At 47.5% G+C, this 13213-nt stretch overlaps 1 protein-coding gene across 1 annotated transcript in view; it reads right to left on the bottom strand.

Annotated features, from left to right (window-relative positions):
* The window catches only part of LOC121291477 (discoidin domain-containing receptor 2-like), a 169023-nt gene extending 156092 nt beyond the window's left edge, over nt 1-12931 (bottom strand). Inside the window, exon 1 of the mRNA XM_041212709.1 lies at nt 12699-12931. The gene's annotated coding sequence lies outside the window, so the exon portion shown is untranslated. The remainder of the gene's footprint in view (nt 1-12698) is intronic.
* Between the last annotated feature and the right edge of the window lie 282 nt (nt 12932-13213).

Below are 13213 nucleotides of genomic sequence, written 5' to 3'. Positions count from 1 at the left end.
TTCCCTTTTAGGCAGAACTTTCCTGATTCTAACAAGGCTCTGTGTTAAAAAAATGTTTCCTCACATCACCTCTGATTCTTTTACCAATCACCTTAAGCATGTGTCACCCAGTTACCGGCCCTCCTGTAACTGGAAATAGTTTCTCCTTATTTACTCTATCAAAACCCTTCGTTATTTTGAACACCTCGCTCAAGGCTCCCTTCAACCTCCTCCGCTAAAAGGACACTGGCAGATATTTCTATAGCAAGTTTCAAAACCTCGGGACATCCCTAAAGGACTTTGCACCCAATGAAATACTCCTTGAAGTGTAGTCAGTGTTGTACTGTAGGAAAAATGGCTGCCAATTTGTCCATAGCAAACTCCCACCAACAGCAAAGATGACCAGATAATCTGTTTTTCTTGTAATGTTAATTGAGAAATAGTTATTGGCGAGGGTGCCAGGGAGAACTCCCCCTCGTCTTCTTCGAAATAGTGCCATGGAAACATTTATGTCCACCTGAGAGGGCAGACGGAGCCTCAGTGCGATATCTTATCTGAACATAGCACCCCTGAGAATGCAGCACTCCCTCAGTGCAGCACTGGGAGTGTCAGCCTGGGTTTGGGTCTCGGGAGTGGCCTTGAGAACTGTCTGAGGTGAGACTGAGGCCCACAGGCCAGGGTTGACGCATTTTGCCCTCAATATTCTCACCTTGTGCGAACTGGATCCTCTGTGCAGACAGTTCTGTGGAGCACAATCACCTTGCAGTAACCCCATCAGCTGAAGTCCCCATTCCTCAAGGGCCTAGCCAGGCAGTCACTGCCAATTGGTTGCTCATTTTCGAAAGGCAGCACAACGGTTGTTTGCAACAGGCAAAGTACTGAATATACCCAACCAGCCTGTGCTTCCAAAACTCAAAACATAGTGTCCAACATTAGATGTGATTCCGCAATTGGACAACCTTTGCTAAACAATCCTGAATGTGCTAAGAATTACACTGACAACCAGTTTAAGATTATCAGTTGGGCCTGCAGTGTGGCTCACTCAGGTGTGCTGGAAGCTACATATATTAATACACAAGGCCTTGTCCTTTGCAGACAAAAAGAACATGCCCGCACATTGCAGCTTTCTCCATCTATCAAAATATGCTACAGCCATTTCCTGGTTCATTCCCCAGGGCAATGCCTTGACCAATTGGAGTCAACTTGCCTGGTTTGAATTTAAACAAAGCTTACCAGTTGACTGTCAGTTGTCAGTTATCTGTTGCATTCACCATAGCAACACCTCCACCAATCAGAGCCACTTGTCAACCAATCAGCACTCTCTTCTCATGCGGTATAAATTGTTGCTCCCTTTATAATTTGGTATTCTTGCAAATTGTCCTGCTGAGTGCAAGATGAAAAGCTTCAACAGCGTGTGTCTTTTTTCAGCAATACACAATTTTCGGACTACCAAACGACTATTTCCTCTGATGAGGGAGTCCAGATCAAGGAGGCGTAAGCTTAAAATTAAGAATTAGTTCGCTCAGGGGTGATGATAAGCACTTCTTCAAGCAAAGGATAGAGGAAAGCTGGGAGCACCATTGCCCAAAAGCTGCTGACTCTGGGAGGTCAACTGAAAATGTTAAACCCATGATTGATATATTTTTGCTAGACAAGGGTATGAAGGGATACAGAACCAAGGCAAGTAGTTAGAACTAAGATACAGATCAGACACAATCTATCTGAATGGCAGAACCGGCTCAAGGGCCTGAACGGCCTTCTCCTGTCCCTGTGTTCCTCATTCTAATGCTTACAACAAGAATATTGTGCATTTATATATAGCACATTTAACATATTAGGATGTCTCTAAGGCTCTTCACAGTAGCATATTGAACAAAATTTGACTCTGAGCCACAAGATATTGGGACAAGTGACCAAAAGCCTGGTCAAAGAAGTAGGTTTTAAGAAAGGGTTTACAGAGAAGGAGAGAGAGAAAGAGAGAGAGAGAGGTACAGCGAGACAGAAAGGTTTAGGGAGGGAATTCCAGAGCTTAGGGCTCAGGTAGATGAAGGGACAGCTGCTGATGGTGGAGTCATGAAAATCGAGGGTCTGCAAGAAGACAGAAGTAGAGGAAATACGAAAACCTCAGAGGGTTATGGGGTTGGTATAAGTTAGTGAACGGGCGGAAATGTAGAGGCTAGTCAAAGCTGTTCACACAGTGAGGGTAACACACTGATGGGATTCAGCCAGTGCCGGGAATAATCAGGCAGTGTGTTATTGCAAACCCCAGGAGAGTTGAAGCCCAGATTTATGAGCATAAGGCTCAATTCGAACAATTCAATTCCAATCAGCTTCAGCTCGGCCGTGAATAGTGATGAATCAGCGGCCATTACAAATGCAATCTCGGCCACACAGATGGGCTTCTCATTGATTCCCCTCATTGCTCAGGGGAGGCCTTGTGATGCTGGAAGAGCCTGATCTGGTCTAATCTGGGATTGATGCACATCTCAGAATTAACCCATTCACTGCTCATGCAGTATTCTGGCCCTGAATTGCACCTCTAATTTCCCTTCACCTTCTCTGCTCTAAGGAAAAGAAGCCCAGTTTCTCCACATAACTCAATTCCGTCATCCCTGGCACTATTCTTGTAAATCAAGCTTTCAAACGTCCTAACATCCTTCCATAAGTGCAGTACCCAGAATTGGCCACAATACTCCTGCTGGGGCCTAACTAGTGAGGACAAGGATAAGCTGTCTACCAATATTCGTATAAGCCCACCGACTCCCACAGCTACTTTGACTGCATTTCCTCACACCTTGCTTCCTGTAAGGACTCCATTCCATTCTCCCAGTTTCTCCGCCTCCATCGCATTTGTTCTGACGATTCAATCTTTCACAACAGCGCTTCTGACATGTTTTACTTTCCCCTCACCTGTGGTTGACAGGGCCTTCAATTGTGCCTATCCCATTTCCCGCACTACTGCTTTCACCCCTTCCCTTTCCTCCCAGAACCATCACAGGATTTCCCTTGTCTCACTTTCCAACCCACATTCAAACCATCATCCTCCTCATTTCTGGCCTGATACCACCACCGACAAACACATCTTCCTCTCCCCTGCCAACATTCCAAACAGACTGTTCCCTCCATGACACCCTGGTCCAATCTCTAGTTGCCCCCTTCACCTCCCTGCTTTCCCATGGCACCTTCCCATGCAGGAGGTGTAACACTGGTCTTTTTAGTTCCCCTTTGGCCCCATACACTCCCATCAGATGAAGCAGCAATTTGCATGCCCTTCTTTCAATTTAGTATACTCCATTCACTACACCAGGGAGACCAAACGCAGACTGGGTGACCGTTTTGTGGAACACCTCCTCTCAGCCCGTAAGCGTGACTCTTGCCACTTTAATTCACCACTTCGCCCAATGCTCACGATTCTGTCCTCGGACTGCTGCCCTGTTCCAATGAAGATCAAAGCAAGCTCGAGGAACAGCACCTCATCTTCCGATTAAGAACTTTACAGCCTCAACATTGAGATCAACAACTTCAGCCCATGAACTCTGTTCCCCATTTTGATTTGTTATTTTGCCATGTGCTGGATCTGAATCTTGTTTTTCATGTTTTTTACTTTCGGGCAGTGCTGTCAATTATCCTGCCATTCAACTCACTTTGGACCAATGTTTTGATTCTTTACTACAGCCATTACCACTCCCGTTGCCTTTTGTTCCATGCCATCTTCGTCATTGAATCTTTCCCACCCTCTACCCTAACTAAAACCTCCCTTTTATTCTTCGTCCACCTCCCTGTTTTCAACGGCATAAAAACCCATCACCGTTCTATCTTCATATTATAAAAGCAAAGTACTGCGGATGCTGGAAACCTGAAATAAAAACAGAAAATGCTGGAAAACCCTAGCAGGTCTGGCAGCATCGCATCTGTGGAGAGAAGAGCTAACGCTTCGAATCCGTATGACTCTTCTTCAGAACATTTCTATCTTCCATCAGTTCTGAAGAAGAGTCATATATGACATGAAATGTTGACTGCGTTTCTGTGTTTCTCTCTCCACAGATGTTGCCAGACTGCTCAGAATTTCTAGCACTTCCTGTTTTTGTTTATAGGCCATTTGTCCAACTGGTTCATGCTAGTGTTTATGCTACACATGAGCCTCCTCTGACTCCGCTTTATCTCACCCCATCAGCATAATCTTCAATTCCTTTCTGCATTGCATGCTTATCCAGCTTCCCCTTCAATGCATCACTCCGATTTGCCTCAACTACTCCTGCAGTGAATTCCACATTCTCACCACTCTTTGGGTGAAGACGTTTCTCCCGAATTCCCTATCGGATTTCTCAGTGACTACCTTATACTAATAATCCCTGGCTTTGGATTGTAGGAGGTCTTGTGGCACAGTGGGTCGTGTCCCTGCCTCTGAGCCAGAAGCTCCGTGTTTGAGTCCCGCCCCAGGACTTGATGGCCAAGGAAGGTGCACACGTAACATGGCCAAACGGGTGAAGTATCAACTGGAAAATCCTTCTGATGGCGGGTGGTATGGGAAAGAGAGATTCCTGGTCAGCCATGTGATGTGTAGGAATTGGAGCCTCTACCATCACTATCCATAGCTCCAGACTACAACTTCACAAGGTAAAAATGTGTTGCCAAAGTGACCCAGACTCTTTGGGGGAGGGGGGTTACGAGCATATGGAGCAGAAGTAAGCCATTCAGCCTGTTGAGACTGCTCCACCATTCAATGAGATCATGGCTGATCTGTTTGCATTACTCATTCCCATCTACCCCCGATAACCTTTGATTCCCTTGCCTAACAAGAATCTATCTACCTCTGTCTTAAAGATATTCAATGACCCCAACTCCACTGCCTACTGAGGCAGAGAGTTCCAAAGTCACGCAACCCTCAGAAAAAAATTCTCCTCATGCCTTAAGAGGGCGCTCTCTAATTATAAAACAGTGCCCCCTAGTTCTGGATTCACCAATAAGAGGAAACATCCTTTCCGTGTCCACCTTGTCAAGACTGTTCAGGATCTTATATATTTCAGTCAAGTCACCCCTCACTCTTCCAAACTGCAACGGAAACAAGCCCAGTCTGTCCAACCTTTCCTCATAGGACAACCCACTCATTCCATGTATCATTCTCGTAAACCTCCTCTGAACCACCTCTAATGCATTAACATCCTTTGTTAAATAAGGAGACCAAAACTGCACCCAGTATTCGAGATGTGATCGCATCAATGCCCTGCATTATTGGAGCATAATGCCCTTACTTCTATGTTCGATTCCTCTTATAATGAAAGATTGCATTCCATTAACCTTCTTAATTACTTGTTGTACCCGTATACTAACTTTTTTGTGACTCATGCACCAGGACACCCTGATCCCTCTGAATCTCAGAATTCGGAAGTCGTTCTCCATTTAAGTAATACTCAGCGTTTGTATTCTTCCTGTCAAAGTGAACAACTGCATATTTGCCCACATTGTTCTCCATCTACCAGATTTTTGCCCACTTACTCAACCTATCTATATCCATCTGCAACCGCCTATTTCCTCTTCCAAACATACTTTCCTACCTATCTTTGTGTCATCTGCAAACTTAGCTACCATGACTTCGCTCCCCTCATCTAAGTCATTGATATAAATTGTAAAAAGTTGAGGCCCCAGCACAGACCCCGGTCGGACTCTGCTCGTTACACCCTGGCAATCAGAAAATGACCGTTTATGCATACTCTGTTTTCTCCCAGCCAACCAATCTTCTATCCATGCTAATGTGTTACCCCCTACACCATGAGCTTTTATTTTCCGCAAAAACTTTTGCTGTGGCACCTTATCGAATGCCTTTTGGAAATCCAAGTACAGTACCTCTACTGGATTCCTTTTATCCATGGCACAAGTCACTCCTTCAAAGAACTCCAATAAATTAGTTAAACATGATTTCCCTTTCACAACAGCATGGAGTTTGGTCCCCATTCTGACTGGGGTGGATTTGGGACTTACATCCTTACCTTAACTGTGATGGAGATCGTGGCACTGTAGCTCAGAGCTGCCTTTGGGCAGAGAACTCAAGGACATTTTGGATTCACCCACAAGTGGAAAAGTACATTTACCCTATCAAAACCCTTCACAATTTCAAACAAAGAAAGACTTGAACTTAGACAGCACTTTTCATGACTTCCGGATGCCCCAAGACGTTTCTTCAGCCAATGAAGTACGTGCGAAGTGCTATTTTACACATAGCAAGCTCCCACAAACAGCAATGTGTTAAATGACCAGACAATTTATTTTTGTGGTTTGAGTGAGGGTTAAGTATTGGCCAGGACACCAGGGATAACCGCCCAGCTCTTCTTCAAAAATGGGCCACTGGATCTTTTATCTCTACCCAAGCCAAGCATACAGGGCCTCAGTTTAATAGTTCATTCTAAAGGCAGCACCTCTTACAGTGTAGCACTCCTTCGGTGCTGCACTGGGCACATGAACCTGAGACTTTTGTTTTCAAGTCTTGGAGCGGGGCTTGAGTCAGATAGAACCTTAGGATGCAGAGGCTAGAAACTGAGCCACAGCTGGCACTCAAACTTATTGGGCTCACCCCTCAGTCCTCTTTTCTAGAGAAAAGATTCCCATCCTGTTCAATTATTTTCCTGCTAGTTAGTATCTCTCAGTTCTGGTATCATCATGGTGAATCTTTACTGCACCCTCTCTTGTGCCTCTACATCCTTTTTATAACCTGGAGATTAGAACTGTTCACAATGCTCCAAGAGTGGTTTGACCAATGTCCTATAAAATCTCAACATACCTTCACTACTTCAGACAGATGTTTCTCAGAGGCGGGGAGATACATTGCAGCTCCAGGAGAGTTGAAGGGTCTTGTTTCTTTTTTCTCTTCGCACCAGTTGCTCTGGTTAGTCTTACTGGGGCAGGATCTGTCAGCCACACATTCCTCCTTGAACACTGTCCTCGACAGTAAATTAATCCATCAGTGTGAGAGAGACTCCTTGGCGATGCAGTCTGGGAGATGAATTCAGTGTGCTGCAACCAAGTGTTATTTTTAACCTTGCATTGCTTCATCTCCGCAGTCGTTGAAGGAGATACTTAAGACTTGACAGGTCACACCAAAGGAAATAAAACTTGAGCCGGAACGATAAAAGGATTGACTAAAGAGGGCTGTTTTGAACAGGCTAAGCTCGTGTTCCCTTGAGTGTAGGGGGTGACCTTAATGAGGTGTAAAAGGATTCGATGGGGTGGATAGAGAGAGAGAAACTATTTCCTCTGGTGTTGAGGGGGGGAGGGCGTGGGGGCCGAGGGGTGGGGTGGGGGGGGGGGGGGGGGTGGGGGGGAGAGGGGGTCGGTGGGTGGGGGGGTGGTGGTGGGGGTGGAGTCCAGAAGAAGAGGGTCATAACCTTAAAATTAGAACTAGGCCATACAGGGCTGATACAGGAAGCATTTCTTCAAATTAGAGGTAGTGGAAATCTGAAACTTTCTCCCTCACAAGAAAAAGGCTGAGGGCCCAAATGAAAATGCCAAGACTGACATTGAGAGATTTATTTTGTTCGACGGAAGTATAGGGGTTATGGAACCAAGTGCGGCAGAGGATGGAGTGGTGGGGGGCATGGGCAGATGGGGGTTAGATGGAATTAAAACACAGATCAGCCATGATTGAAACAAGCTGGAGTGGCTGCATGGCTTCTTCCTAAGCTCCCATGTCCCTAGTACCAAGGATACATCGATAAGATGGAGATAGGCCCAAATTCGGGGCCTGGTGAGAAATCGCACTACCCACTGGCCAACATCAATTCATCATGCTGTTTGCCAGCAGGTCAGAGTGTCCTCCCACGACAACCTGACCCCTCTTCTCTCGTCCCCCTAAATAGGAATGCAGGGTGTTCTCTTCCTAGTGCCTGGGGCTTTTGGATGGCCTGGGTCTAGTGCTTGTTGATAACCTGGCCGGCTTCTTTAGAATACTTTCCCAATCAGATGTTTCTGTATTTATTGAGCCCAGAGGCCTTGCCCTTAAGTTGGTTTATTGTGGGGCCCAACCTCCACTCCAAGGGCTTGGTGCACAATATCTAGACTGACGTTTCCGGTGCCGTACTGATGGAGCTCTGCACTGCCTGAAGTGCTGCCTTTTAGGTGAGATGTTGAATGGAGTCACCTAAGCTGGATGCAAAAGATCTGATGGCTGCAATTTTGATTGAGCTGCAAGGGGAGTTCTACCTGATGCCCTGGACAATGTCCCTCAACAAATAGCTAAAAACATATGATTTGGTCATTTTCATATGGCTGTTTGTGGGAGCTGCCTGTATGCAAATTGGCTGCTGCATATATTACAACAGTGGCTACACTCCAGGAAAAAGAAGTACTTCACTGGCTGTAAAGTACTTTGAGATATCCTGAGGTTGTGAAAAGTGCTATTTAAATGCAATCATTTATTTTTATATCAGAAAGCAAGCTATTTTACAGTGCGCAACATTGTACTGTACCTATTTAATAGTTCCTGTCTGTCTGATCACCGAACTCTCATAGTCTTAGCTGTAATGGAAGTGTAACTGAACTGGGCATCCCAAGTCACAGGTACCAAAAAGCAAAATCATCCAAAATCATTCAGAGGGCACAAGGTACATGAGAAACCAAGAAAGGAAGAAAAAATATCTATTTACTTTTGGGCTATTTTTATTATTCTTTTACAGCTTCGTGCCTTTCTCGTTGACGATAAGACTTTAGTGACCCAATTAAAAATAGGAACGATGCCACTCAACAGCCGTGCTGAGGACACCGTTCCCTCCCACAGCCGAATGGGTCTTCGCATTGCTGGGAGTTAATCATTTCTTTCCACAAGCTCCGTGGCAAAATGAAAATGCAGGCCTGTGCTCCGACAGCTCAGCCTGCTTGGCTGCTGAAAGTGAAAAATAATTAGACCGTGGACCTGATCCAAAAACCCTCCAGCCCACCAAAGCTGCCTGCGCGGGAACCTGCCGAACGGCACCAACCGTGTTCAGAGTGACAGATTGACTGGGATTTTAGCTTCGGATTTTATGGCCGTCCCAAGAATGGATTTCGAGGGATGGTGCAACCGGTGCACTGCCCGCTCAACCACCATCATTTTCACTGGCAGACCAGTCCCCGCCACAACACTTCGGGCTTTTCTGTGGCGGAATCGATTGGCCTTTCTCAGTCTGCATCCCAACATCTGCAAATTCTCGGTGGGGCGGTTGGAAGGGGGAGGGGGGGGGTGGGGGTGGGGTGGGTGCATGTGGGCGCGGGAAGGGGGGGAAGAAGGGAATTCTCCTCTCCTTACGTTCCCACGAGTTGGAGGAGCCATGCAGCAGGATGGTGGAAAATCAAAAATATTGCATGGCAAATTGCAGAATTAGCAAGCGTGGGCTGACCAAGATTTGTTGACCACTCTTTCTTTCTTTCCCTCTCTCTCCCTCTCTCTCTCTCTCTCCTGCTACTTTCCTTTCTCCTTACCTCAGCTGATTAATATTGGGCTGTGCTTTCTCCACTCATGGTTTGGTGTGGGTAGGTGGGGATAGAATGGAAGTTGGGAGGGTGCTACATTGAGATTCGACTCCAATGGGTTACGGAGGGGGAAAGGGCTGCCGGCGTGGCTGGTTCCACCCTCCCCTCCCCTTCAATTCCCTCACCCGCCGCAGGGTCCCTGGACCTTGGACGGGAGAAGTATTTGGCACGGCTATGGAGCCACCCAAAGACGAATAGCCGCCGGCACTGCCCCTGTGAATTGTTGCCAATTGGGTTTGGTATCGGAGCAAGCAGAACTGGGCAAAGCCACCCTGGGCATGAAACAAAGGGACGGAGCTTCCATTCATTATAGGCACTCGTGATGCGGGCATTGTCAGCAAGTCTGGTGTTTATTAGTTGACCTGAGATGGTGACTGACATTCTTCTTGACCAAGCAGTCCATGACATAGTGGCACTCCCACGGCAACAGCAAGACCAGCCTCCATTTATATGATGCCTTTAGCGTGGTAAAAGGTCCCAAGGAGCTACACAGCAGCCCTATCAAGCAGAAATTTGACACCGAAAGACATGTAAGAAGATGTTAGGACAGGTGACCCAAAACCTTGGTCAAAGATGCGGGTTTTAAGGGGCATCTTAAAGGAGAGGAGGGATGGCTGGAGAGGTTTGGAGAGGGAATTCCAGAGTATAGGGTTTGGGTGGCTGAAGGCACGACCACACAAATGGCAGGGCGAATAAAATAGGGGACGGTTAAGAGGCCAGAGCATAGCGGTTTGACACAACTGAGTGGCTTGAGGACTGTTAAGAGTCAACCACGTTGCTGTGGATCTGAAGTCATGTCTAGGCCAGACCAGGTAAGGACCTCCCCTGAAGGATATGAGTAGGTTTTTACGACAGTCTGGTCATTTCATTTTACTCCATTATTAATTAAATTTAAATGCCCCCTCCCAGCTTACTGTGCCGGGGCTCAACTTCTGTGTCTTCAAAGCATTAGTCCGGCCTGTGGATTAGGGCCTCATTAACAAGAACGCTGTGCTACCATCTGTTTTGAGAAAAGGGAGGGAACAAGCTGTATGCTGTGCTGTGTTTTGGGATCATGGTGACAGAAAGTGAGACACTTAATCCCTTTCCCATCCAGAAACAATGCCGGCCACTGGAATCGGAATCCCTTGTGGATCACAGCTTCCCGGAGGGTATTCCCAAAAGCTTGCCCCTTTGCACTGCGTCCTCCCTCTGGGAATCAACGCCTGTTCAAAGTTCACGTGATCCAGGTTGATGGTTATTTTCATTGCCAGTCAGGCAAATTTGTTAGTCTCACCACCCATTTGAAGGCTCTGACAGCGTCAACCCTGCCCACCCACGCACACCTCAGATTCCCAACTCAGTTCAATAAGGAGGCTTACTTGGGAGTATGGAACAAAGATGACAAAACTAAAATAGATTTTACCAGCCCACCCCCCTACCGGGATGGGCTGGGAGGCATAGGTGGGGTAGGGTTTAAAATAGCCCAGAAAGGCAGGATGATGGTGGTCCCATTGTCTTCCCGTCTCAAAGCCACATTTCCAGTGGCGGGGAAGCTGGCCAATGGCACTGCCCCCTCCACTTCCCCCAGAGACCAATTAATGGTTTCTTCCTGCCTCCTCTGGCATTTCCGTGTGGGGCAACCTGGCGGTAAATCCTGGCGGCCTGCAGGCAGGGTCATCATCGTTTGCTGTAAAAGCCCATGTGGTTCACTAATGTCCTTTAGGGAAGGAAATCTGCCCATCCTTACCTGGTCTGGCCCACATGTGACTCCAGACCCACAGCAATGTGGCTGATACTTAACGGCCCTCTGAAATGGCTCTAGCAAGCCACTCAGTTCAAGGGCCATGAGAGATGGGCAACCAATGCTGGCCTTGCCAATGATGCCCACATCCTATGCAAGAATTAAAATAAAGGAGGGAAAGGGTCTTCCTATTCAGGCATTCTTTGACCCACGGAGGGTCACCCTGGTATCATTGCTGTCTCTCCCCTCACTGGGGTAGGTCCAGAAGTTGCAGAGCTGCAAAGCAGAGAAGGTTATGGGGAGATTTAATACAGGTTCAAATATCATGAAGAGCTTTGGCAGAGTAAATAAGGGGCAACTGTTTGTGCTGGCAAGAGGGTGGGTAACCAGAGGACTCAGACGGAAGATAATCAGAGGCGAACGTTACTCAGCGAGTTGTGGAATGCATGGCCTGAAGAGTGGAAGCAGTTTCTATAGTAGCTTTCAAAAGGGAATTGGATCCGGAACAGGAACGTTTCGCAGAGCTAATGGGGGGGGACCAGTTTGTGTCAGCTGTGGCTCAGTTGGTAGTGCTTGTGCCTCTAAACCAGAAAGTTGTGGGTTCAAGTCCCAATCCAGCACTTGAACACAAAAGTCAAGGCGGTACTGGAAGAGTGCTGCACTGTTGGAAGCGCTGCCTCTCAAATGAGACTATAATCCGGGGCCCCCGCTCAGGTGACGTTAAGAAAAAAATCCCACGGCCGTTACTTTGAAGAAGAATAGGGGCATTCTGCCTGACGTCCGGGCCAATATGCATCCCTCCGTCAACATGGTATAAACTTTATGTAAAAACGTCATGGTCCTCATTATCACAGTGCTGTTTGTGGGATCTTGCTGGGCACTACCTGTATTGCAAAGGTGACTGCACGTCAAAAAAAAAAGCCCTTCATTGCCTGTTAAGTGCTTCGAGACGTCCAGACGTGAAAGGTGCTACATAACTGCATGTCTTCTTTAAACGAGTGGGTGGGGGTTTTCGGGGGAGGGGGGGGGGCGGCGGTGGGGTGGTGAAGCGGGACTAATCCGATTGCTCTTTCAAAGAGCTATCAAAGGCATGATGGACTGAACGGCTTTCCTCTGTGCTGTATCAGCAGGTAAGGCAATCTAAAAAGAAACAATCATGACAATGGGGGGGAGGTGGGGGGGCTAACTGTTGAATTATGAGATTCACTCTCTTTGCCGCAGCTTAGCCACCCCTCGCGCTGGTCTGAAGTGCCCACATCACCCCCAGCGCAGTGTTCCCAAACACTCCCTGCACCCCTCCCCTCACCCTCCCAAGCAGAAAAATGGAGCAAACATAAAGCAAAAAAGGCAGCCTGTCAGCCCGTCAGCCCGTCGCTGTGTCCGATAGAGAAGCAGAGCTCGGTGGCTATGCGCTGAGTCTCAGTGAAGCCATCGAGCCACCTCTGCGACAGCTTGCCCGCACCAGCAGAGTTACAATCAACAGTTCAGCTAGACTGACCTCTGAATGGATGCGGTCCGACACCGGCGCAGTTTCCAGGCTCCCTCACGTGCCTCTCTTCTCCTTGCCTTCTTTCGGGAGGGAAAGCAAACTCCAAAATCGCGAGGGTTATCCCAACTCAGCGACAGCTGCTGCCACCTCCGGCGCCCTTTCCCACCTCCATGGCAACCGGCGAGGCCCCCAGAAGATTGGATGCAAAAAAAACCGGACGAAACAGACCCCAAAATAAAATAAACGCCACCCTCCACTCCCAGTGTGGGGGTTTGGTCCTGATTGCAATGCAAGTCTTGAATTCTTCCTTGCAGGAGGAGGAGGAGGACGGGAAGGCGATGAATGGTACAGTTACTCAAAGCCCATGAGTGAGAGAATGCACAGCTGATCGCAAGAGTTTGAGTCTCTGTACTCTTGCCACTGACCGTCTGACCTCCTTTTCCTCTTTGTCTGTCTCCCTTCTCGTCTGGCTGATGTAGGGTAACCAGCACAATGTTACATTCAGGTGGTTTAAACCAGAGCAA

The sequence above is a fragment of the Carcharodon carcharias genome, chromosome 19 (genome assembly GCF_017639515.1).
Source record: "Carcharodon carcharias isolate sCarCar2 chromosome 19, sCarCar2.pri, whole genome shotgun sequence".
Taxonomy (NCBI): Eukaryota; Metazoa; Chordata; class Chondrichthyes; order Lamniformes; family Lamnidae; genus Carcharodon; species Carcharodon carcharias.
The sequence above is the reverse complement of the archived record's forward strand: the minus strand, read 5'-3'. Positions and strand labels throughout refer to the sequence as shown.